Raw genomic sequence first — 24,863 nt, forward strand, 5'->3', positions numbered from 1 at the left:
TCAGTGGGCGTGAGTTATGTTGCGTCATTCATGGGTTAGCCAATCATATAACTTCTCCAGTCGCGGTTTCCTGCGTTTGTAGATGGAAGGAAGAGCTTGTGTGCTTAGGCCTTACGCTGGTGGGAGATGCTGCCACCTAGGTTACTTGTAGGACCCTATAGGGCAACCTCCCTTTCCAGGAACTGTTTGGGAACATCTTGCAGGAAAATGGCAGGCCCTTGGTTAAACGTATTGGCTTCATTTGTGTGTCTCACAACACTTCTTTTCAGTTTTAGTTCTAGGAATAGAAACTTATTTTTGGAAATACATTACTAGCATGTTTTTCAGTATACTTGATTATATTTAAAAATTATGCAAGCATCACTCGTGACCTACTACTAATCTTTGGGAAAATAATTCTATATATTTATCTGTGCTTAAATACAGATAATTTGTTTAATGATATTTATTTTGAAAGAGGGGCGTATTTTTACTTGGATTTAACTGGGGAAGACAGAAAAAGGAAATAAAACTATTAAAGAATTGTGTTTAAATTTTGCCTTGTGTTAAAACCATTGTAAATTCAACACGAGTTGTTCTTACTAATCTGTGAGCCTCTTAAAAAGGGACTGATTTAATTTTTAATATTAAGCAACAAATCAATACCTGTGCATAATGGGTGCTCAGTAAATATATGCTAAAAAAAATCACCAAAATCTCATCTTATTTTGGGTAATCTAATTTATTGATTCACTCTTCTATAATTAGGAACTAGAATATTAATTTGGATTTGTTGTAATAATTCTTTAGAGTATTAAAACCCAAATGTCTTGTTGCTAAAAAGAATTTATATTTTTAAGTCAAAACAGATGGTACGGTTTAACTTTGAAACTACAAGTCTATTAAACTGACCTTTAGAAGTAAAATACAATACTTCAGTTTCATTAATATCTTCAGTGAGAAGTTGCTAATGGAATCTAAAATATCCGTTCTACGTTATTAACAAAAGGAGGACATGAAGACTTGAGATCTTTAAAACCGAAATTTAATATTTAAAGAGTAAAAGTGAGGTACTCAATGTTATCTAAGTCGAAGTGACAGGTTTTCGTGTAAATAAGTAATAAATACGCTGCTTGAGAATGTACCATAGAAATCCTAGGTTGATATTTTTTAAATACTTATAGTATTACAGCATTGATTTTAGGATTAGAAATTAGAGCTAGAGACCAATTAACACCAAAAGACATAATCCTGTCAGAAAGTGCCTTTATGGCTTTTTGTGAGTGAATCAAAATAACTTCAATTTATTCAATACTTACTGATTATCAACATTATGAACCAAGGAATGAGGCTGTGGGAAAGAAAGTATACTTAATGAAGGGTGGAGCAGTCTGGGCCAGAGGAAAGGTCGAGTAAGACTAGCAATGAACAGAACAGCCTATCTATGAGAAAGGACTGAGTCAGAGCCATGGAAAGAAGGCTATCTAATATGGTCCAAAGATTTTATGTTACACACAAGGAAACAGACATAAAGCCAAAGTAATATAGCATGGTAGGGGCAGTATTGAGACTGGAACCCAGGCTGCTGGCCTCTCAGTCGGTTTTACTTAATGGATTTTATTGAGTGTCTTTTATATGTTAGGCAGTGATCCAAGTGCTCAGGATAGTTAATGAACCAAGCAAACAAAAGTTTACACTCTTAACAGGGAGACAGACAATAAAATATAATCATAGTAGTAAATTATATGATGTGTTAAAAGGGGATAAACACACAGGGGAAAAAAAACAGCTAGAGAAGTGAAGATCATCAGAGCAGTGTATTTGGTGGGGGTGGGGGCAGGTGAGGAGTGTTGTTTGCAATGCTTATTGAAAGGAAAACATTCATCTAGCAAAGGTTTGAAGGAAGTGAGGAGTGAACCATACCAGTATCAATGAATGCTGTTCTAGAAAGAGCAGCTAGTATAGGGCCGTGAGATGGAAACATGCCTGATGCGTTCAAGAGTTAGGTAATTGGCCAGTGTGGTTGAAAGGAATGATGGGTGGGCAACGTAGTAGGAAATGGGGCTAGAAAGGAAAAGAGCCAGAAACTAAAGGCTCCTGAAGGCAATTGCTAGGATTAAGACTGGAGAGTCATTGGAGGGTTCTACTCAGAAGACCGTCATGGTGTGACTTAGGTTTTTAAAAGAATTTCTCAGCATATTAGTTGGCTTGGGCTTCCACAACAAAATGCTACATACTGGGTGACTTGAACAACAGACATTTATTTTCTTATATTCTGGAAGCTAGAAGTCCAAGATGAGCATGCCAATATGATCAGAATCTGGTGAGGGCTTTCCTCCTGACTTGCAGACAGCTACCTTCTCCTTGTGTCCTCATAGGGTGAAGAGAAAACAACCTCTTTGGTGTTTCGTCTCATAAGGGCCCTTGCCTTGTGACCTCATTAAATCTGAGTTAGTTCCATAATGTCCCTATCTCACATTAGGGGTCAGGGTTTCAGCATATGAATTTAGTGGGGAGACAATCCAGTCCATTGCATTGTAGCTGATTTGGAAGTAAAGATTGTAGCAGGTCAAATTTGGAAGAGGGAAACCAGTTAGCAGACAGTTGGCCATATTTTAGGCAAGGACTTATTGTGGCTTAAAGGGGTAATAGCAGTGGAGACAGTGGGAAGCAATGAGAAAAAGATGATTCGTGAAAGACTCTAAAATTTGGGATCTGAGCAGTCGGATGAGGGAAAAAGGCCTATGGACACAGTGTGTTTACCTTTTTGTTAATCCCTCATTTTTTTAGGGGAGAGTGGCAGAGAGAGTGGGTTGAGGTTTAGAGAAGGGAATGGGAGAATTTGTAAAGCATATGCTTATCTATTTGTATATGTTTATGTTTAAATTCTCCTGGAAGAAAATTGATGTTAAGATCTTTCCTGTTAATGTTTCCATTGATCTTTTATTTAAAGTATTACAATTCAAAACAGTGAAGCCATGACATTCTCCAATGCTTTTTGAACCCTCTCTACATCATTCATTGAACAGGTATTTAAGTGACTGGTGTATACCAATACTGTTCTAGGTGCAGAAAATACTGCAATAAAATAAAGGCCTTCATGGAGTTTACATGCTAATGGGTGAAGTAATCTAGCCAAATATGTCACATATACATATTCCAAATTAAATAGTACTAGGAGCCAAGAAGAAAAATGAAGCAGGAAAGCAGACTGAATAGTGTTAGACATAGGAGTTGAGTGGAATAGTTTCAATAAACTAATCACACAAGGCCTTCCTGAGAAGATGACATTTGAGTAACACTTGAAGGGGATGAAGGATAGAGCCATGTGGTGGGAGACACGTCTGGTGGGAGGGAGGAAGATTCCAGCCTGAACAAAGGCCCCAATCCTCCTCTAGCATACCTGGAAACTGGGAAGAATAGCAAGGAAGCCAGTACAGTTAAGGTGGAATGGAACACTTTTCCAGCGATCACAATTACCTTATTCAGAAACAGGTTCTGATGAGTGGGATAATATTTGTAACCACTGTATTTTTTGGTATTGAATGTCTGTCTTGATCAATTTTAGTTGAGCATCAGACAATTCTGTTGATGTTTGAATAAGATTAAACTTTCCCAATCAACTGCAGTTTTTACCAGAGCTTTTTTACTATCAAATTGATGAGGTGAGAAGGAGACAGAAACTATTTCCTACCAACAGATGTAGTGGGAGTTGCAGCTGGTTCTTTTTGAGCGTTGTTTCTTTTGCATATATTTCCTACGTAACGCAGATATCTTACCCAGTTGTATGTATAACAAATTTATGTAAAACTGAGAGCATAATATTTTGGGGAAAGAAAGGTGCATTTTTGTGCTTGATTTGTTTTTGAAGGGTTTCTGATAGTTGGTTCGGAACTAATAGGAAGGAAGCTAAGTGTCTACATTACATGCCAGCTACTGTATTAAGAACTTCATATGTATTTAAATCTACATAACCACATAGTCACAATCACCTTTCAAAGTAAATATTATCTTCCCTCTCTCCCCCTTTTTTTTGGTCTGCAAAGTCATAAAACTCTTACACATCAAGAGATGAAGATTAGCTAAAACAATTTTGAAAAAGAATAAAGTAGGAGGATCGGTCTACTTGATTTCAAGCCTTGATGTATAGCTACAGTAATCAATGGAGAGAGATAACCTTTTTGGCAAATTGTGTTGGGGCAATAGGACACCCATTGGTCAATAGGTAAATAAACTTCAATCTATCTCTTACACCTTTTGGAAAAATTAAATTAAAATGACTACAAATTTCAATGAAAGCATACAATTATTACCAAAATATAAGAGAAAAAAACTGCAGTATATAGGATTAGGCAAAGAATTCCTAGAGTTGATATCAAAAGCATAATCCATAAAAGTAAAACTTGGTAAATTTTAACCAGCAATTGCACTCTTGGGGCATTTTTCCCAGGTAAATGAAAATTTATTTTCAAGCAAAAACCTCTTCATGATACAGCCTTATTCATTATAGCCCAACATCGGAAACAAACAAGCAGATGTTCTTGAACAATTCATGCAGTAGACCTGGATAAATCTCCAGAAAATTACACTGGCCTCGCAAAAAGCCAATACCAAAAGGTTACGTATGGTAAGATTTCATTTCTATAACATTCTTGAGGTAACAAAGTTATAGAAGTGGAACACAGATTAGTAGTTGGTAGAGATTAAGGAGTAGGTGAGATGGGAAGGAAGTGAAAATTCCTATAAAAGAGCAACATAAGGGATTCTCCTGATAATGGAAATGTTCTCTATCTTAACTGTATCAATGTCAATCCTGGTGTATTACTTTGCTATAGTTCTGCAAGATGTTCCTGGAAATTGGGTGAAAGGTGTAGGAGATTTAGCTGTATTATTCTTGCAAAAGCTTGTTAATATATAATTATCTTAAAATAAAGTTTTAATTAAAAAATAAAAGCAAATGAGGTAGAGTTCTTGGACTTAGGGAGAAATATTATATGCTTCAGGTTAAGTAGGCTTCAGTAGGTCTGCATCGGTAGCTGTCACAATCCCAGTGATTCTACAAATAGGGGAACCTGAGCATTTTATCTTGAACTACAAATTAATAATTACATTTTAAAATTTATATTACAGTGGAGTATCATATAAAGATATACTTTTTGAATTTATGGGTTTCAGTCTGTTATCTGAAGATTTTATTTCAGGATATTAGAGGGAGTGTTGCAAACTATAAACTACTGTTATAAAAGAGGGCATAGAATCTGATAGGATTTTGAATGTTTAATGTAGTTTACATTTATAGTTAGATATGAAAAAATGAAGATGAATGTTTTTTTCCCACAGGTTCAACTTGTAACAACTTATGTCCATCCATGGAAGTATATTCTTTGTGTTTCCTAAACTAGTCCCTGTACTGATTTGAAAGCTCAATGAACTCAACTGAGATCTGGCCAGGCTCTGCCACTTTCTCTTTTCTTAATTAGGAGACTAATAGTACCGACTTTACAAGTTTGCTATGGGGATTTAATGAGGTGCACATGTAAAATGATGCAAAATAACATTTACTGAACACCAACACTTTATACGTGCCACTGGTTTTAATTCTGTCAGCAACATACTTTAAATCAGGGCATATGGCCCTAATTTTGTAGATGAAAAAATGCAGCCCTAAGTGGTTAAGACATTAGCTCAGCCTCCGAAATGCCAGACCAGCATGAAACCATGATCTTAGATCATGAAGCCTATGTTTTTTATACCAGTGGTTTTGTAACCTAGAACCTTGGATCTTGAAGGGATGCAAAAACTCTTGAAAGATTATGAGTCAGCATCTTAAGATTGTATGCACAATTCAGTAATAATTAAAATTGGGAAAATGTGAAATTCATTTATAAGCACTTGCTATAAAGGAAAATATTTCATAATTTCTTGTATATTATTTTGACTTGTCCATAATTTTTCCTTTCCCATAAATAAGCAACATGAAGGAAGCAGAAAAAAATCTTGGTGATATGGGGATAATAGGACAACATTAGCAGTGATTAGGCAGGGTTATTAGTTTGCTGATCCCTGGAACACTGGAGATCACAGTGGAATTCTCATAAACAGAGATTGACATTATTCCAGAGGAAAATTAAAGTCAACTCAAAAGGACATAGATTCTGTGAATGAATGGAGGAAGTTGACTGCCATATCAGTAAATTATTTTATGAGTTATTTTGACTCTAAAAAGTAAGAGCATTTTAACTTTGATAATCAAGATAGAGTCCTCCGCTGTGGGTGAACAAACTTGAGGCATTAGTGTCCTATAAACCTAAACAAAATAACAACAAAATATAGTCATGGAAAGAGTAATTCATTAAATTAAAAACAGTAATTGGGATAAGTTTCTCCAGTACATATCAATAGTATAATGTTGCAGAAAATTTCCCATGAATTAAATTTAATATGTCTATGGAAAAAAAAGCTGCAAAATTTATTAGTTCATATAATTTCAGAGCAACCTTTGTACCCCAATGCTTTGCAAAAATTTGTGGGAAAAACATGGGGTAGTTTTCTTACTGACTGATATTTTGTATCATGATTATAACAGAGCACGGAACTTTCAGGTTAATTGTTAATTTAAGTAAGAGTAAGTCAAGGATAAATAACCTGTAAAGTATCCTCCTGTAAACCTGAAAAGTATCTGTCTGTCTTTATTTGTCTTTAGTGGTGGTACTGGTAGTAGTTAAGGAATAGTATAAGTGAGTAGAAATAAAACTCTTGTTTTGTCAAAGTCTATGTGTTAGCTGTATTCAAGACAGAAAATTTCAACCACAAAATAAATCCGTGAAATGATAATTTTTTTTCCAGTTTTCAATCCCCTAGATAAGTTTGATTAAAAAGTAGATAACACTTCAGGTTTCAAAGAAAATGCAAATTCAGGATCTTCAAACTTTCTAACTAGCTCCTTTTATTGGTATTCTATTGATCAGAACTTGCTACTTTTCAACATGATTACATAATTTATAATTGATGTTTATAAAGATAAATCAGAGTTGCTGCAGAATGTCAGTGACCTAATCAATTTTTCCTAAGTAATAAATGCCCAAAGTAAACAATTTGGAGTCCAAAGAATGGACAGTGAAGATCCCTCTTCCATCTTATCCCTTCTTTTCCTTTTCCATAGGCAATTACTGTTACTATTCTCTTGTATATCTTTCTACAGAATTCTATTCCTGTGTAAGAATATTTACATGTATGTACACCCTCAAAAGGACACGTGAGATACTATTTAACAAGCTTTATTCTTTTTACTGACTGCCTATTGAAAACTGCTCTGAAGAACTGTTTCTTTCTTATATTTGGAAAAAATCTCGAGCAAATCTTGTCACTTTACCAGTTGATCTTACATCCATCTTCTAGTCATGGAAACATCTCAGTTCAGTAATTGCATGTGCAGTTCAGTGCAATAAGAAAAAAAAAATGCTGTCAACTTTAAATTTCTATCTTCTCTCCACTCTTACTTAACACAGGTTGCTTGCTATACAAAGAGGCTAGAATGGGCTTCCTCTGTTTCTCTACTTAGGCTTCTTTCCCATTCATTAGGTTGTCACTGACATCTTCTTGTTTCACGTTGTGAATGTGACACCAGTCCACTGTGTCCCCAGTCCTCAGGAAACCCATACCAAGCTCCTTCAAGAGGTGCTATTGGAAGACGCTTTTTCCTAGCTAGGCTTGAGATGTTGGAAAAATATACCTTCTGTCCTCTCAATAATGAGGTTTGGTTGGCATAGGCTCTCAGTATTCTTTTTCAGTCTCATGTCTTTTGAGGCAGGGGAGAGTCAAGAAATACAAAACCATGTCTCATAAACCGTGATTTAAAAACTCATTTGCAATTATTTTGTAGGTAGTCTGGCACCTTCCTTGGAAATATGGAACTGATTGGCACCTAGTGTTTTGGGACTTTTGCTGAAAATAAAACATAAATAGTTATATACTGTGTATCTGTCTATCTATCATCTATCTAGAAACAGAAGGAGAGATGAAGAGAGAAGATATATAGAAAATTAGGAATATATGCAATACATATGATATATGTGTATGTGTGTGTGTGTGTATATATATATCTGAATTCTTTATAAAAATCATTTTACATAAATCATCAAAGAATCAAATATTTTTATATACCCAGGCTGGAGTGCAGTGGTGCAATCATAGCTCACTACAGTCTTGAACTCCTGGGCTCAAGCAATCCTCCCACCTCAGCTTCCTGAGTAGCTAGAACTATAGGCACAAATCATGCCTTTCTAATTATTTATTTTTTTTGCAGAGGTAGGTCTCATTATATTGCTCAGACTGGTCTTGAACTCCTGGCCTCAAGTGATCCTTCTACCTCTACCTCTCAAAGCCCTGGAGTTAGTCAAGAGTCACTGCACCCTTCCTATTGTAGGTTTTGAGTCATATTTTTTTATTTCTAGTATGTACATTGATTACCCACTGACATGTATTGTAATTTTATAACAATACAAGTAGTTGATCAATCAAATTACCCATTTCCCCACCTTTTGTCTTACTGAGTCCCTGGAGAGGGCACTCTGTCCTGAATAAAAAGACAAACTGCACAAGTGGAGGCTCTTTGCCCCTCACCCTTTTACTTTTCTTTCTGGAACGCAAATGCAAGACACCATAAGCCATTAGGACAAACATCCCATTCAGAATGGTGAAGCAGAAAGATAGGTGTATCTGAGATACTCAAGTCTTCTTTAAGCCATGCTCTAGCCTTAGTACTTGTTTCTAGACTTGTTTTGTGTGAAGAAAAAAAATCAAGAATTCAGGTTCATTTCTCTGTTACTGTTCTGTTTTTCTGCAGTCTTTTGCCCTTACTCTTGGCTTCAGAGTAGCAGACAGATATGGTCATTGTTTCCCACAAAGCTCATAAAGCTATGAATATTTTATGTGGGTGCCAAACACTTTTTTTTGTTGTTGTTTGGAGAGAATTTGTTTTAAATCAAGATAGAATCTCATGCATACTGCAGATAGTCTTCTAGGTCAATAGATTAAAATCTAACTAACTTCTTTTGATAGCTGCATATCAAAATACCACCAGGTATTTAGACATTTTTCTAGATGGACATTCATGTTAATTATATTACTTTTTTATTCATGTATTTATTTAACAATACGATTAATTCTATAAAAAACATTTTTAAGAGTGTGCGCAATGGCTCCTGCCTGTAATCCCAGCATTTTGGGAGGGTGAGGCAGGCAGATCACTTGAGGTCAGGAGTTTGAGACCAGTCTGGCCAACCTGGTAAAACCCTATCCCTACTAAAAATACAAAAACATTAGCCAGGCGTGGTAGTGCACAATTGTAGTCTCAGCTACTCGGGAGGCTGAGGCAAGAGAATCACTTGAACCCAGGAGGTGGAGGTTGCAGTGAGCTGAGATTGTGCCTCTGCACTTCAGCCTGGGCAACAAAATGAAACTCCATCTCAAAAAAACCCAAAAAACCAAAAACAAAACAAAACAAAAAAAAGAAAAACGTGTTAAGTGCTGATGCTTTTATTTTGTGGGCTGAACTCTCAGCAGTGGAACTTTTGTGGTGTAGGTTATGTACCCTTATTTTTAGACATATTGCCAACAACTTATGTTCCTACCATACTACACAAAGTGCACATTTTCTTACATTCTCACCAATACTACTAGCAGTTTAAAAAAAAATCTTATATAATTTCAGCCAAACTTAATATATTGGAAATTGTTTTAACTTTTATTTATCAGACTACAAGTGAGATTGAGTATCTTTTAATGCAGCAGTCCCAAACCTTTTTGGCACAAGGGACTGGTTTTACGGAAGACAATTTTTCCATGGTGTGAGGTGGGGGTTGCGGATGGTTTTGTGATGAAACTATTCCACCTCAGATCATCAGGCATTAGATTCTCATAAGAAGTGTGCAACCTAGATCCCTCGCATGCACAGTTGACAATAAGGTTCACACTCCTACGAGAATCTAATACCTTGGCTGATCCGACAAGGATCAGGAGGCAGAGCTCAGGCAATAATGCTTGCTTACCCACCAGTCACCTCCTGCTGTGTGGACTGGTTTCTAACAGGTCACAGACTGCTACTAGTCTGTGGCCTGGGGTTTGAGGACTCATTTTAATGTGTTTGTTGGCATTTGCATTTATTTTGGGGTCTTTCTCCTTGAAGTTCTTTGTCTATTGTTAATATTAGTTTTGTTAACCTTATATATGTCATAAAAGTTGCAGATATTTTGTGTAATCTATAATTTATCTTTTCCTTTTTTTGGAGTCTTTTGCTGCACAGAAGTTTTATGAATTCAAAGTCGCAATTCTAGTTTCCTGTTTTGCTACAGAAGATCCTTCACTTTAAAAAAATTAGATTTTTATTTATTCCATCTACAGCAGTGGTTCTTAAATTTTTTTTAAATGTCATAGAGTTCACAAAAGAATAGTGCAACTGGATTATGCATGATAAAATTCAAGAGAAACATTCCAATTATTACACAATTAGAGGTATATAGTAGATGCAGGTTTAAATAGATTATATTTGACTTTGAATTGACAAGAGGAGGTCAGCTTGTCACAAGATGAACCCCAAAATTAGAGTTTCAGCCTGGGAGGTCATGCAGGTTCTTGGATTCGAGCAGGAAAGAATTCAAGAGTAAAGTGAAAGCCAGTCTATTAAAACGTGAAGGAATAAAATGGCAGTTACCCCATAGGCAGAGTCGCCCTAAGAACTGCTAGTTGTCTATTTTTAATGGTTATTTTCGATCATATGATAAACAAGGGGTCAATTACGAGTTTTTCAGGAAAGGGGTAGGGAGTTCCCAGAATCAAGGGTTCCTGCCCTTTTTAGACTATCTAGGGTAATTTCTGGGAATTGCCATAGCATCTGCAAACTGTCATGGCACTTTTGGGTGTTTCTATTAACATGCCAGGAGTAAAATGAGCAGGGAGGACAGCTAGACATTGCTTTCATCACCATCTTGATTCTGACTGATTTCTGCCAGTTTCTTTACCATATCCTGTTTTATCAGTGTCATCTTTGTGACCTGTTCTTGAGAAACAAGTCCTAACAAACTACTATCTCAATTTGTATGTGACTATGTATACATTTGATGTTTCAGGAATTAATAACTAAAATAAATGTATAGGCTCAGTATGGCTATATATCACTTTACTAGATTGCGTATGGTTCAACATCAACTGCATACTGATTTTTAGTAAATATTGGTCTCAAATTTTGCTTTGGTAAATGTTTTGGGTATATAGATAAAATGCTCTTTCCAACTGTCCTTTTAGTTCTGGCTACCACAAGTACATTGCCTCTGACCAGCAGCACAATGATGTTGGAACTTGTGTCAGAAGAATTATATCCTTCTTTTAGCTCCCATCGACTTTTTTCACTTTTATAACCTAAACCATGTCCCACTTTGTCAATGTACAATTCAGGATAAAGTCATTGATGTCACACTGAATATTGTCTAATGGAGAGCATTCAGATTCACAACTCTCTTCCACTTTAAAGGCAATCTGTATTAATGACACTCACATATTGACCAATTTTATTTGCTATATTGTTTTATTTTTCTGCCCTATGCTAAAAGAAGCTTAAGAAACAACACCTAAGATCTCCTGTTTCTCAATTTGAGTTGATTCCTTTTCTCCAAGTGTAATATTTCAATTGTCAAGTGATTTTCTAGCTTAACAAATATTCTACCTACTTGTCTTTCCTCCCACATACATTTTTACTTTTCTGGTAGAATTTCAAGTGTTAATTGAGCTGAACATTTGAAAGAGCCTTGTAGGCCTTGTTGCCTTTATGTACACAGTAATCTTCCTATTACTTTTAACAAGAAGCATAGATATTTAGATACTCTGCTGTGAAGCAGATAATGGTGGGAAATACAGGGAATTGAATCTTTGAGAAATAAAAGATTAGAAAAAGTTTTATCCTTTTTTTCCCTGCCATTTATTCATGCATGTCATAATTCAGTTAAAGATAATAGAAAGGGATAGAAAAATTTAGGATAGGAAATATTCAGCCAATATAACATTAATTAAAGGGCATATTTTCTCATGAATATTCCACTCGAATACATTTTAACAACAATTTGACATTTTGAAATATTTCTAGCTTGTATTATATTCAGTTAAGTAGATTTATCCCAGAAGGAAATCAAGAGGAAGCATGCCTTTTTAATAAAATAAGCTGTCTTTCAAACATTTGGCATGACCTCTGGTTGCTAGGACCCACTGCACTGATCACAACTCTGTACTCTCTTAGTGAGAAAACAGGCATTTGCCAGGACCCTGTGAGATAAACAGAGCTGGCCTCTCACAAGGAATGATTACGCTCTTGTTGTCACATTAAATATCTTCTAGAGGAAAGCATTCAGATTCACAACTCTGTGAATGTGTGTTCGGTGTGTTTCAGTATGACAGAATGCTCCAGACCTATAATGGTCCCATCCCTTTTCCCTAGTTTTAAAATTCTTCTGTGAGAAAAGTCCTTACTTTTCTGTCTCCAGAAATTCCTGTTGAAATGCAGATGTCTCTAGAAAATACCTTTATCACCAACCATTGGAATTTGTAATAGCTCTTGATTTTAAAGGTAGTTACATAAATAAATTAAAATTATCTTAAATAATAAATGAAAATTATAGGAACTACTGCCAGTTTTTGATGTAGTACCAAGCCCTCCTTTATAAATATGGCTTCCTAATTAACATCCCCAGGTTTTTTGTTTTTCTTTTTTTAATAAATCACTCCCATAATTTACCATCTACGATTTCCATTTTTGGTTTATTTAATGTGAAATAGATCTACATTTACAAAACTGTAGGAGATTGGTCAGGGTGGTGGGAAAAGTTATAAAAAGTTATAGGGAAAGACACAAACCTTCTTGGAAGGCCAGGAGGTTTTGCAAAAGCTTCAAAAGAAAATTTGCCTGAAGGCAGCCAAATTCTCTTATCCGGACCCTGAGAGCAAAGGGTAGAAAACAAAGGAATGTAAAGGAACTTATCTAGATAAATTTGTTTACTCCTGTTTCCAGAAACCAGCCTTTGCTCATTTGCATGCAGGACTGCCCTCTACTGGGGAGGGTGGTGACTATGGTTATTACCCACAAATTGTGTTTGCTCCAAGCCTTTTTCATTAAATCTTTACTAAATAAATGTGAGTGGTACTAGCTTATTGGGGCTGCACTCTCTCGGTGGCTGCACTACACTCTCGTCAGCGGTTCGTAGGGGTACAGTCCCCTAGCCAAGCTGTCAGGTAAAATGCCTGGGTCAGTGTAATTCTTTCATCCATCGCTCAGCCAGAGTCTGCAGGACAGACTTGGCAGCACAAAACAATATGAATATAGATTTTTTTTAGACTTATTCCTTTCTCTCCTCCTGCTCCCATATTTCACCACAATCTGAGACCCATCTAATTCAACAGTAATTGTTTTGGGACAACCCACACTTCTCAAGTTTTTTAAAGCTTAATTTACATAATTTTAAAGATGCTTTTCTTTCTTTTTATATTCATTCTTTATCATTTTAGGTTATTTTAGCTTAACTACATTCTTCAATAATAAATAATGTTGTTATAACACGTTTGAGAAGATATTGATAAGCACATCTGGGCAGTGGAAGCAGAGGTACTTTGTGTTTGCTCTACATTATACTATTGGGTCTCAGGATATACTACACCAAAACATGACTGCAGGAGGCCAAAATATGACCCCAAAATATGCCTCTTTGGCACATTGATTATTTTGAACTGGTTATTTTGAGAAAATGTAGGCACAGGACTAACTTTGAAAAGTTACCCTTTTGTAAGAGAAATTTACATCTATAAAGGAAATTACACTTGTAAGAATGTCTCCCTTTCTCTGCAACAGCAAGAGGGGAATGAATGAATGGAGAGGGATTAGACTTAAATCTGCATAACAAATGTGCTTTTCCTGGCCATCTGTGCTCTTCCTGGCCATCTGTCCATAGATGGGTTTTTGTGGGTTTTCCCCACACCCTTCTTTTTTTGTTTTAGCAAATGAAATCTAAGCATGAAGTTTAAACCCTTTATTTGTGACTTACTTAGAAATGGACTCATTTCTCTGGGTTTTCTCTCATATATATCTGCAATATATGTTTAAAAAAAAAAAAACTTGTTTGTTTTTCTCTTTGTGAACCCTGAATATCTGAGACAGCTCTCAGTTAATTTAGAAAGTTTATTTTGCCAAAGTTGAGGATGCATGCCTGTGAAACCGCTTCAGGTGATCCTGATGAAATATGCCCAAAGTGACCAGAGTGTCAGAGGCGTTTGAACCAGAGTGACTCCATCTTGAGTAAGGGCTAGGAAAATGAGGCTGAAACTTGCTGGGCTGCATTGCCAGATAGTTAGGTATTCCCAGCCTCTAGATATTCATGGTAAAGGGAACAGATTGATAGCATTCACTAAAGAGACCCAGACTTAGGAATGTCCTGATATCCTGAATCTTGAGAACAGAAACATTCTTAATTTTGCTTTAAAGATAATAATATCAATTCTTGCAAAATATAGTAATTAAGAAAATAAATCCTTTATCACAAATTCTTGTAGCAGAGCTCATCTCGCCGTATCTTCCTGTTACTTTCGAGAATGCCCTACTCTGTCTATGGAGTAGCCATTCTTTCACCACTTTACTTTCTTAATAAACTTGCTTTTGCTTTACACTATGGACTCACCCTGAATTCTTTCTTATGCACGAACCAGGAACCCTCTCTTGTGGTGTGGATTGAGATCCCTTTCTGGTAATGAGAGCACTGCTTGGTTTTATACACTTTAGGGAGATGTGAGACATCAGTCAACATATATAAGATGAACACTTTGGTCTGAAAAGGTGCGCCAACTTGAAGCAGGGAGGGGCCTTGCAGGCCATAGATACATAAGAGACAAATGGTTGCATTCTTTTGAGTTTCTGGTTAGCCTCACCAAAGGAGGTAATAGATATGCATTTATGTCAGTGATCAGAGAGATGGCTTTGAGTAGAATAGGAGACAGGTTTGCCCTAAGCAGTTCCCAGCTAGACTTTTCCCTTTAACCTAGAGATTTTAGGGTCCCAAGACTTTTTTTCCTTTCACATTTTGTTAATCTGTCTTTTGTTACAGAGAAGTCTCAAGAATTATAAGGGCTAGAGAAAACTATGTTTTTCTCTCCTACAGTTTTGTAGGTCTTATAGAATAATGGAGTGTGTGAGTTAATCCAGCAGTTATGTGAAGTGGAGATTTTTGAAAGACTTTTTATGTATAATTATCTTTTAAGAGTAGAGATAGGCCAGGCGTGGTGGTTCATGCCTGTAATCCCAACACTTTGGGAGGCCAAGACAGGTGGATCATCAGAGGTCAGGAGTTAGAGACCAGCGTGGCCAACATAGTGTAACCCTGTCTCTACTAAAAATACAAAAATTAGCCAGGTGTGGTGGCAGGTGCCTATAATCCCAGCTACTTGGAAGGCTGAAGCAGGAGAATTGGTTGAACCCGGAAGACAGAGGTTGCAGTGAGCCGAGATCATGCCATTGGACTCCAGCCTCGGTGACAAGAGCGAGACTATGTCTCAAAAAATAAAAATAAAATAAAAAATAGAGATTATGTTTTTTAGATTTCAGGAAGAATGTTTGATGGCCCAGGGAAAGGAAGTAAAGAACATGGGCAAGAAAGAGTGAGTCAATACTGTAAAGTGTAGTGGTTAGGGGTAAGAATTCTGGAATCAGGTTATTTGGGTTATGTTCCTGGCTCTGTCAGAAGTGTTTAAACCAGAGTGACTCCATCTTGAATAGGGGTTGGGTAAAATAAGGCTGAGACCTACTGGGCTGCATTCACAGGAGGTTAGGCATTCTTAGTCACAGGATGAGATAGGAGGTCAACACAAGATACAGGTCACAAAGATCTTGATGATAAAATAGGTTGTGGTAGAGAAGCCAACCCAAACCCACCAAAACCAAGATGGTGACCTGTGGTCTTCCTGACTGCTCATTATATGCTAATTATAATGCAATAGTATGCTGAAAGACACTCCCACAAGCACCATAAAGGTTTACAAATGCCATGACTGTGTCAGGTAATTACCCTATATGACTTAAAAAGGGGAGAACCCCAAGTTCTTGGAATTGTCCAACCCTTTCCCAGAAAACTCATGAATAATTCACCCCTTGCTTAGCATGTAATCAATAAATAAATATAAGTATTCTTGGTCAAACAGTCCATGCCACTGCTATGCCTATGGAGTAGCCATTCTTTTATTCCTTTACTTTCTTAATAAACTTGCTTTCACTTTACCGTATGGTCTCGTCCTGAATTCTTTCTTGTGTGAAGTCTCAGAACCATCTCTTGGGGTCTGAATCAGGACTGCTTTCCTGTAACAGCTCCTCTACTTTAATAAGTTGTGTGAGTTTGGAGAAGTTACTTAAGACCTCATAGCCTCAATTTTCTTATCTATATAAGCTGATTATTGCCTGTCCTGATTTCTCACAGAGTCATTAAATAAGATGCTCTTTAAGTATTATGTTTTCATTAGTATTATTATTTGGGGGTGGTAATACAAGAAAAGGAAGTACATTATTAGCACTAGAAACCAATTTATTCTCATGATCTAGCAATTCCATTTTTAAAATATCTAGTATTAGAAGCATATGTAAAGGTTATTTTGTATCAGCACCCATTTTAATACCTGACTTATTTCTTGTATCTTATCAAGTGAATGATGAAGAAGTCACCTACTGCCACAGTATCCCTATTTATTTTTCGGACTACTCTGTTAATTCATTTATGTTCTCATCAACGATTTATTTAATGTTTAATGTATGTTAAGGGTTAGTCATAGAAATATGACTTGTCCCTGTTCTTGAGAACCTCAAAGCATAGCTGTAAATACCATTTCATGGAAAGATAATTTGAATACAATGTAATAGGTGCTACATTAAGAATACATAAAAAGTAGTGTGTGAATCCAGTGTTTTTCATTATACTAAATTGAGCTTGATATTCCTATAACTTCTGACTTATTCAGTTTTGATTCCTGTGAAAACATGGATTGGTTGTGGCAGATAGTTTTGGAACCCAGTGACCATTCTTTTGCCCTCTTCTTCCTAACTAGTAGAACCTGAATTGTGTTCAGGCATTTACTCTCCAGTGTGCTCTGGAAAGGTAACAGTCCCCTCAGTCCATGGGGTATATCATGATTAGCCTGAGTTACAATGGTTGAGGACAATTTTTCTTGAAGCTTCTTGGATAGGTTTTCTAGTTTGATAAAGGAAGGTACCCCATCAACTTCAACAATAGTTGTTATATCTTCATGTAATGCTTGGAATTGTTTCAGCCATTTACAATTATGCAAAGAGACATCACAGGAATACCAAGAATGATGGAGTGGAAAGATGGTCCTGGTTCCTTTATGACATTTTTTGTCCTGCTAAATTAAGCAACTGTGCAGTAAAAGATTAACTCACCAGACTCAGAGTGTTAAAATTCTGTTCATTACAAAAATAAATAAATGAATGAATAAATAAAATAACTGGTCTTGGGGGTTCTGGGGGATAACTTCTAGTCCCGTGGTATATCCTGCTTAATGAGAGTATCATTGTATACCTGGGGCTTTGGATCACATATTATCAGCTTGACATCTGGAAAGACTAGAGAACAAGTAACTAAAGTCTATCAGGCAAGCACTCTGTGCCTATGTGACCAACCCCTAAAACAACTCTGTACACAAATGCTCAAGTGAGCTTCCTTAGTTGGCAACACTTTGTATGTATTGTCACATATTATTGCTGGGAGGAGTAAGCATTGTCCATGTAACTGCAATAGAAGAGGACAACTGGAAGGTAGCACCTGTTTTCTCTAGGACTCTACCCTATGCACATTTTTTCTTTACTGATGTTAATGTGTACTAACTTACTGTAATAAACTATAACCATGAATATCACCACTTTTCTGAGTTCTGTGACTCCTAGCAAACCAAAGAATGGTTTTATATCCCTGAAACAACAACCCTGGAAACACCCACCTCCATATTACATATTATCTGAATTAGGAGTGGGATCATTTCAAACTGTCAATTCTTACTGAGTTTCTATGTACCAAAGTGTATGAGTTATCACTAAGCTACAGCCCCTTCTCTGTAGTTATCATTAAAACTCAAATTCAACAGTTTACATTTATCTTATTTTCTGCCATCTTACCCAGATCAGACAAGCCTATCTTTTCAAGATTGTTTATAGGTCCTGACTATGTTACCAGCATTTTTGTTATTATTCCTTCCTCATTATTTGCCAAAGTGCATGAGATGTCATCAATCCTAATCAAATCTTTATGCTTGTATATCTTCCATAAGGTAAATCCCATGAGAATGGGAATCTTGTATGTCTTGTTCACAGCTATCATCATACCACTAGAAGCATACATATTTTTGTCAAAATAGATAAGAGAGTTTATCTCTAGGTAAATCTTTTTAACACATAAATTTACCCTAGCAATAGTAATATAATGACCCTTCAACATTCATGTGCAATATATTGTCTATTATATTGTCTACAACCAGCTAGGAGAAGAACACCTAGGAATAGAATGTATTTAAGAGTTCTTTTGATGTTTGTGAGATGAGAAAGAGGGAGGCCTTTTGAAGCATAAAAAAGAGCCCGTGGGGAAAGGTTTGGCTTGGAAGATACAGTAGGAAATTCTGACTTCAGCAGCCACATGACTATGCTAAACTTCTGGACAAAGAAGGGAAGAAAAAGGTAGCCAGGGGCATGTCTACTGAGACAGGAGTAATTTGAGTGTCTTACTTGCCACCAGTGCAAAACTTAAGGAGGGTTTTAAAAAACTCCATAATCAACATAATATTTCAATAAAATATATTTAAAAGTCAAAATTAATGCCAAAAATCATAACAAACAGAATAAAACTAGGATCAGTAGAAATGCTTGTCCACTCATTATCTATTCACAGTTTATAAGTGAGGCACCAAGAAGTCATGCACACAATGCTTCCTTTAATATTAGACTGATGAGTTTCCAGACATCCTATTATCTCTATCCATATGTAGCTTCTGCTTCCTCCTCCCCAGTAAAGACTTTTTGAGGAGTTACCAATGAATTTAAATATACTCTTTTGGAGATATGACCAGATTTCAATATGGCTTAGGTGTCATCAAACTGATTATACCTCAAATACCAAGCTATGTATTTTCCTATTTCCCTGTCTTTAAAATATGAACATGTATGCAACATGAATTATTTGAAATTTAACCATATATTTTAAATGTTCTTTCATCTTACACAATACAATGTTCCTTAACTCATGCACATGGCAGTAATCTGTTATATTTAGAACATATGACTGCATTTGATATATCAAATGTCTTTGGCAAGTGAAGTCAACCCAGTTTAATGAAAACTTGTCTGTAAGATAACATAGTAGAAAAACAATAATTTTCGTCTCATTATTCAACATAGTTCCTTCAAATTTATGTTGAAATAAGTTGGCCTAAAATTAATATTTTCCTAAAATAACTCAAGTAGTTAAAATAGTCTCAAATAATTTATGAATAGGCATCAAAAGTATGATATTCACAATTGGAAAGTAAATTGTTACCACCTTTTTGGGGAGTATTTTGGTGATATAGTTCAGTCTATTAAAATGGTCATTACTTCTGACCCTGAGGAAAAAGTTTATAATTCAATCAGAGTGACTCAATATAATTTAACATATTAAATACACACACACACACAACTGTGTTTTGTTTTGTTTTTTTATTAGAAGGGCTATGTTATTTGATGCAAAGGTGTCTCTGCATATTTACATGGCATGGATAATAGAGTGCCTTATGGCATCCAAGACACACACAACTTTTAGTGTTGACAGTGGGTTGCTTTCCCAGTCTCTGGAAAAAGTTTAGTTTTGCCCAGGTCAAGGACTAGAAGCTCACCGATCATGGCACCATCATTTCCACCTAATCTCCAGCAGATCTAAGTCCCTACTTCCCAGTCACGAGGGTTTAAAGTACCCAGGGTTGTTGACCTGCAGGTGGGGGCAGTCGTTTTTCTACTACTACTTGGTTGGTGAGTTTCTTCCATCCAGCTTCCTGGTCCTCTGTCCAGAACAGTTTTCTCTCTCTCTTCACAATTAGTGAAAGAAACCCTGTTCCTCTAAACTTCTTTCTCCCTTGCATTTGAGTCACCGCTCTGCCTCTTCCCCTTCCTCTAGGCACAATTTTGTATAATCATTATGAGGGGTGTGTGTATATATATATATATATACACACACACACACACACATATATCTAGTAGTAGAGGACTGGTAAAATAAGTTGTAGTATATTAAGACTACTATGAAACCATTAAAATAACATTTTTAAAATAGTAAAATAGTTTTGAAATAAAGATGAGTTTAAAACCCAAGATTAAAAAAATGTATAAACTACATGATAGGAGAAGACATACACACATAATGACACAGAAAAAAACAGGAAAGAAGTGCAATAAAATATTAACAAAAGTTGAGAGGAAATGATGGGATTATTGATATTTTTTCTCCTTGTAATTTCTAATTTATCTTTACTGGTTACGGATTGCTCTTTTCTTTTCTTTTCTTTTCTTTTCTTTTCTTTTCTTTTCTTTTCTTTTCTTTTCTTTTCTTTTGACAAAATTTCACTCTCATTGCCCAAGCTGGAGTGTAGTACCATGATCTCGGCTCACTGCAACCACTACCTCCTGGGTTCAAGCGATTCTTCTGCCTTAGCCTCCCAAGTAGCTGGGATTACAGGAATCTGCCGTAACACCCAGCTTATTTTGTGTATTTTTAGTAGAGATGGGATTTCACCATGTTGGCCAGGCTGATCTCAAACTCCGGACCTCAGGTGATCCACCTGTCTCAGCCTCCCAAAGTGCTGGGATTACAGGCATGAGCCACCATGCCCGTCAGCCTATTTCTTTTAAAAATCAGAACAAAACTTGGTTTGGAAGTAAGAAATGTGGAAGAAAAGTAATGCTTCACCAGAATCTGAATACATGAATTATATATTATTCCATCAAGTGGACAATTACTTGTTGAATATACCTGATCATGTACAGATTCCAAAGTCGAGTTCTGGTTGCACTGATCCTCTACACTGAGTTTAATAGTCTGTGCCCAAGTTCAAATTTGGAGAGGATAAACTGGAAAATTAATGATATTTTAATGACTGTATCTTTATGCAGAGTCTTGTATGCTACGTACACTCCTGTTGGGGATGGACAACCACTGTAAAACTATAAGCAGAGAAATGTTTGCATACAAGAAAGGTAACTCAGTTGGTAGTGAAGAATAGTAAGAGAGGCCAGGTTATGCAGGTGAGGAAGTGGAACCAGAGAGTCCTTTTAAATTTTGTAATTTAATATTGAATACACATAAGATAATATTGATAAAATTTTTGTAAAATTTAAGAATTAAACAAAATAAACAATCACATTCCTACCTTCCAGCTCAAGAAATAGGACATCACCAGTTGAAAGCTTTCAAGAGTTCCCCCTCTGCTGTGAGTCCAATCCTATCCCTCCTTTTCTCCACCGGAGGTAACCACTGTCTTGAATTTTATGTTTATTATTATTTTGTTAAAAGTTCAACATATGTTTATGTTGAACTTTATGTTTATTATTATTTTGTCTCTGTAGTTTTGTCATGAGTGGATATTCCTAAATATCTACCCTCTCTAAAGGGCAGCCTTGGATTTTCACAGTGAACAACTTTTATGGCCTCTCAATTGTTTAGTTTTGCATGTTCTTGAACTTTATATCAATGAAGGCATGCTTTGTATTTTCTTCTGTAATGTGTTTGGTCATTCAATTTTAAGTTTATGAGATATATCTATGTTGAATTTTGTAGCTATGGTTTGATGATTTTTATGTTATATAGTATTACATTCCATGGATAGCTCTCAGCAGATAATCCTCCTATTGTTTAACATTTGCATTGCTTCTCATTTTGACCTATTGTAAACAGCCCTCCTTAAATATACACTTCTCTTTAGTGTATGCTAGCAGTGGAGTGTCTGGAATAAAGATGGCTGAATCATCTTCAACTCTAGTAAGATGACAAACTGTTTTCTAACAGTGTTTTAGTTTAACTATTATATGTCAATTTTGAACAGTTCTTTCACTTACTAGCAATTTATTGTCAGCAAAACTTGTTATTGTCAGACTTTTAAGTTTTCATTCATTGGGTAAAATGACATCTTTTTGTGGTTCTAATTTGCATTTCCATGCCTACTAATGAATTTGAGCTTATTTTAACACAATTATTGGTCATTTTTATTTCCTCTGCTGTGAAGTGCCTATTCAGGATTTGTTCATCTTTTTTTTTTTTTTTTAATAGTTTGCAAATATGTTGCCCAGTTGGTGGCTTCACTTTTCACTGTCTTCAGTATTACATTTGATAAAGAGAAGTTCTTAAACTTCAATGTGATCATATTTGTATTTTGCTCATTTAAAAAAATCTGGTTAAAGAAATACTTCACAAATATGACATTATGATATATTATCTTCCAAAATTTTAATAATTTTGGGTTTTTTTTTCACATTTCAGTCTTTAGTTCAGTTGGAATTCATTTCTGTGTGTGGTGTGAGATAAGAGTCCTTTTCATGTTTTTCCCTATGAAATAAATTATTTCCTTCTGTATTGCAGGTAGTTGAAACCAGTGATGCTGACCTCCCTCTAAAAGCTGCATTTCTGAATTTCTGAAGGCGAACTGTCTGCCTATATTGCACAGCAAAATAATTTCCTGTATTAAAACGTTTTTGCTCTAAATTTCTAGGTTAAACTCTGCTTAGATATTGCTAAGGGGGTAGCCAAGTGTAGAAACTTAAATTTACTGACAGAAATCTAGAGAATGCTTAATTTTTTTCCAGCAATGAAGTAGAAGAGCCAGGGATATCCCAGAAGGGTATACAAAAGGGTATGCAAAACATCAAGAGAAGATCAGAGGGTAAGGTTTACAGATTGAGTTAATAGAATAATGCACAATGGGGTTTGGGTTGCATGAGAAACAGGGTCTATGGGTGTGTATTTATAAGTTCACATATACACAAATGCATACATATATGTACACACACAGGCAGCCCTCAACATTCTCATGATTGGCTTTTGTACATTATTTTTCAATTATTAATACCTCAAATTGCATTTATATAGAGCAATTGAACTTTAGTGCATCACAAAAGAGAAGAGACTTTAATTTCTAGTTCAAGAAATTGATGAGAAAGATCCTTAGAATTTATAGCACCTGGAGATCTACAAGAAAAACTAGTTTATTTTCTTTATTCATTCTTGAAATTTGAAATCAGTCTGTTGCGTTCAAGTTCTTAAATTAGTTGCATGTTGAGTTAATTAGAAAATATCACTATGACTACAATGACTTCCTACAAAAAGAGAGGTGGAATTTTTATGATTGTGGCCTTTAAGATTATCAGGGAACACTAGGAATAAAACCTAAGGTGTTGATTCACTCTGCAATGTAGGTTAGCTAGAGGATAATAACCCATGTGTTCTGATCCAGCAGCACCTCTTTTTCAGATTAGTGGATAAGTGCATCCAGTGGAGTCAGATTGCCTTGGGCAAATCATAGTTCTACCAATGATTAGTGTTGCCATCTTGGGAAAGTCATTTTACCTTTCTGTGTCCCCTTTATTCATGTTTAAAATGGAAATAACGACATAACTGCTTGATGGGGGTGTTGTTATGTTTAAATGCAATAATAGCACTTCAAAGTGCTTAGGGGGGTTACAGATGTGTCATGACTGTTCAACAAATGTTAACTGTTACTATGTTTATTATGTTTACCTAGTACTCTGTGATGTCAGTGGTAAGGATAAGAAAGATGAAAGCATCAGGAAAATGAAGATTTTAGCTTCATTCATTTAACAGACATGATTTTCCCACTCTCCTTCAACACTCACATATTAATTTCATATTTGTGGAAAGTTTTCACTTATAACACTCAGTATATACCACTTAGGATCATGAAGGGATATCCTGTAGGGCAGATGCACATGCAGAAGAATGAAACTAGACCCCTATCTCTCATCATACACAAAAATCAAATCAAATGGATTAAACACTTCAATCTAAGACCTCTCACTATGAAAATACTATGAGTAAACATTGTAGGATATTCGTCTGGGCAAAAATTTCTTGCCCACAAGCACAGGCAACCAAAGTCGAAATGGACAAATGGGATCACATCAAGTTAAAAAGTTTCTGCACAGCAAATGAAACTGTCAACAAAACACAGAGGCAACCCAAAGAATTGGAAAAAAATATTTGCAAGCTACTCAACCGACAAGGGGTTAGTAACCAGTATATATAAGGAGCTCAAACAACTCTACAGGAAACAAATCTAACAATGGATTAAAAATGGACAAAGGATTGGCCGTGCACAGTGGCTCACACCTGTAATCCCAGCACTTTGGGAGGCCGAGGCTGGCAGATCACGAGGTCAGGAGATTGAGACCATCCTGGCTAACATGGTGAAACCCCGTCTCTACTAAATATACAAAAAATTAGCAGGGTGTGGTGGCGGGCGCCTGTAGTCCCAGCTACTCTGGAGGCTGAGGCAGAAGAATGACGTGAACCCAGGAGGCGGAGCTTGCAGTGAGCTGAGATTGTCTCACTGCACTCCAGCCTGGGCGACAGAGAGACTCCGTCTCAAAAAATAAATAAAAATAAAAAATATAAATAAATAAATAAGTAAATAAATGGATAAAGGATTTGAGTAGACATTTCTCAAAAGAAGATACACAAATGTCAAAAAAGCATATAAAAAGTTGCTCAACATCACTGATTGTCAGTGAAATGTAAATCAAAACTACAAAGAGACATCATCTGACCTCA

At 36.0% G+C, this 24,863-nt stretch overlaps 1 long non-coding RNA gene across 1 annotated transcript; it reads left to right on the top strand.

Annotated features, from left to right (window-relative positions):
* Window positions 1–92: 92 nt before the first annotated feature.
* LOC105532543 lies at window positions 93–23,237 on the top strand. The gene is made up of 3 exons (XR_001005001.1): window positions 93–210; window positions 21,978–22,061; window positions 22,659–23,237. It is a non-coding gene; the product is annotated as an uncharacterized LOC105532543 (long non-coding RNA).
* The last annotated feature ends 1,626 nt before the right edge of the window (window positions 23,238–24,863 follow it).

This window comes from Mandrillus leucophaeus, unplaced genomic scaffold (assembly GCF_000951045.1).
Source record: "Mandrillus leucophaeus isolate KB7577 unplaced genomic scaffold, Mleu.le_1.0 Scaffold968, whole genome shotgun sequence".
NCBI lineage: Eukaryota > Metazoa > Chordata > Mammalia > Primates > Cercopithecidae > Mandrillus > Mandrillus leucophaeus.